Here is a 3,325-nt window from a genome sequence, read left to right on the forward strand (position 1 = left end):
TTTTGTTCATCTGTTCCCCTCCCAGTATCTCTATTTGTGTTATTTTGTTCATCTGTTCCCCTCCCAGTATTTCTATTTTAATTTTGTTCATCTGTTCCCCTCCCAGTATCTCTATTTTAATTTTGTTCATCTGTTCCCCTCCCAGCATCTCTATTTTAGTTATTTTGTTCATCTGTTCCCCTCCCAGTATCTCTATTTTAATTTTGTTCATCTGTTCCCCTCCCAGTATCTCTATTTGTGTTATTTTGTTCATCTGTTCCCCTCCCAGTATCTCTATTTGTGTTATTTTGTTCATCTGTTTCTCCCAGCATCTCTATTTTAGTTATTTTGTTCATCTGTTCCCCTCCCAGTATCTCTATTTTAGTTATTTTGTTCATCTGTTCCCCTCCCAGTATCTCTATTTGTGTTATTTTGTTCATCTGTTCCCCTCCCAGTATCTCTATTTTAGTTATTTTGTTCATCTGTTTCTCCCAGCATCTCTATTTTAGTTATTTTGTTCATCTGTTCCCCTCCCAGCATCTCTATTTTAGTTATTTTGTTCATCTGTTCCCCTCCCAGTATCTCTATTTATGTTATTTTGTTCATCTGTTCCCCTCCTAGTATCTCTATTTGTGTTATTTTGTTCATCTGTTCCCCTCCCAGCATCTCTATTTTAGTTATTTTGTTCATCTGTTCCCCTCCCAGTATCTCTATTTATGTTATTTTGTTCATCTGTTCCCCTCCCAGTATCTCTATTTGTGTTATTTTGTTCATCTGTTCCCCTCTCAGTATCTCTATTTTAGTTTTGTTCATCTGTTCCCCTCCCAGTATTTCTGTTTTAGTTATTTTGTTCATCTGTTCCCCTCCCAGTATCCCTATTTGTGTTATTTTGTTCATCTGTTCCCCTCCCAGTATTTTTATTTTTATTTTGTTCATCTGTTCCCCTCCCAGTCTCTCTATTTTAGTTATTTTGTTCATCTGTTCCCCTCCCAGTATCTCTATTTTAATTTTGTTCATCTGTTCCCCTCCCAGTATCTCTATTTGTGTTATTTTGTTCATCTGTTCCCCTCCCAGTATTTCTATTTTAATTTTGTTCATCTGTTCCCCTCCCAGCATCTCTATTTTAGTTATTTTGTTCATCTGTTCCCCTCCCAGTATTTCTATTTTAATTTTGTTCATCTGTCCCCCTCCCAGTATTTCTATTTGTGTTATTTAGTTCATCTGTTCCCCTCCCAGTATTTCTATTTTAATTTTGTTCATCTGTCCCCCTCCCAGTATTTCTATTTGTGTTATTTTGTTCATCTGTTCCCCTCCCAGTATTTCTATTTTAATTTTGTTCATCTGTTCCCCTCCCAGTATCTCTATTTGTGTTATTTTGTTCATCTGTTCCCCTCCCAGTATCTCTATTTGTGTTATTTTGTTCATCTGTTCCCCTCCCAGTATCTCTATTTGTGTTATTTTGTTCATCTGTTCCCCTCCCAGTATCTCTATTTGTGTTATTTTGTTCATCTGTTCCCCTCCCAGTATTTCTATTTTAATTTTGTTCATCTGTTCCCCTCCCAGTATTTTTATTTTTATTTTGTTCATCTGTTCCCCTCCCAGTATTTCTATTTTAATTTTGTTCATCTGTTCCCCTCCCAGTATTTCTGTTTTAGTTATTTTGTTCATCTGTTCCCCTCTCAGTATCTCTATTTTAATTTTGTTCATCTGTTCCCCTCCCAGTATTTTTATTTTTATTTTGTTCATCTGTTCCCCTCCCAGTATTTCTATTTTAATTTTGTTCATCTGTTCCCCTCCCAGTATTTCTATTTTAATTTTGTTCATCTGTTCCCCTCCCAGTATTTCTATTTGTGTTATTTTGTTCATCTGTTCCCCTCCCAGTATTTCTGTTTTAGTTATTTTGTTCATCTGTTCCCCTCCCAGTATTTCTATTTTAATTTTGTTCATCTGTTCCCCTCCCAGTATTTCTATTTTAGTTATTTTGTTCATCTGTTCCCCTCCCAGTATCTCTATTTGTGTTATTTTGTTCATCTGTTCCCCTCCCAGTATCTCTATTTGTGTTATTTTGTTCATCTGTTCCCCTCCCAGTATTTCTATTTTAATTTTGTTCATCTGTTCCCCTCCCAGTATTTCTATTTTAGTTATTTTGTTCATCTGTTCCCCTCCCAGTATCTCTATTTGTGTTATTTTGTTCATCTGTTCCCCTCCCAGTATCTCTATTTGTGTTATTTTGTTCATCTGTTCCCCTCCCAGTATTTCTATTTTAGTTATTTTGTTCATCTGTTCCCCTCCCAGTATTTCTATTTGTGTTATTTTGTTCATCTGTTCCCCTCCCAGTATCTCTATTTGTGTTATTTTGTTCATCTGTTCCCCTCCCAGTATTTCTATTTTAATTTTGTTCATCTGTTCCCCTCCCAGTATCTCTATTTGTGTTATTTTGTTCATCTGTTCCCCTTCCGCTGATATTCTGAGGCTGAGGTGGATGATAAAATCTCTTTGAAATTTCTGTGGCGTCAGAGGTACGTCTCTCGCTTTCTTATCATGTTATATATTCTAAACCAGAATCCGTTTTCTATTGAAAGAGGAGAATAAATATATGATTTGAGAAAGTGAAAGTAAAAATTGTAATAAGGACATTACACCTCTCGATTTTTCAGTGAGAAGTTACATATCCCAAAGTATGATTTTTTTCCCCTTTAATAGACACAAATATGAAGTAAAATAAGAATCATAATTTCAGGATATCAAAAACAGAAATAAATAGAAACTCAATTCAATTAATCCACAACCAAAACATATCTATCAACTCACACTACCATCATCATCATCAACATTATATCATCAACATTATATCATAATATCATCAACATTATATCATAATATAATCAACATAAGCCGGTTTGTCAAAATTGTGCCCGGCCCGACCCAATGAATTTTCACAAATACAAACATAAAAATAAAGGCATATCTGTCTATATACCTGATAGATATACATTTATCTATTTTCCGGGTTGATATGCATGTCTAGACTGATAAATATGTATTTATTTCTTTATTTATGCATGTCAAGTATACGAATATTCTTTAGGTCGGGCCTCAGGCATATCTGTCTATATATCTGATAGATAGACATTTATCTATCTATTTTCCGAGTTGATATGCATTTCTAGACTGATAAATATGGATTTATTTCTTTATTTATGCATGTCAAGTATACGAATATTCTTTAGGTCGGCCCTCGCACATTTCTAAAAAAACCGGCCGGGAAAGTAAGTATTTTTAACACATAACAAGTTTCCTTCAACAGACAAACACATATTCTAAATGACGATTCCACTTTTTCACC

This window comes from Penaeus vannamei, chromosome 25, assembly GCF_042767895.1.
Source record: "Penaeus vannamei isolate JL-2024 chromosome 25, ASM4276789v1, whole genome shotgun sequence".
Lineage (NCBI taxonomy): Eukaryota > Metazoa > Arthropoda > Malacostraca > Decapoda > Penaeidae > Penaeus > Penaeus vannamei.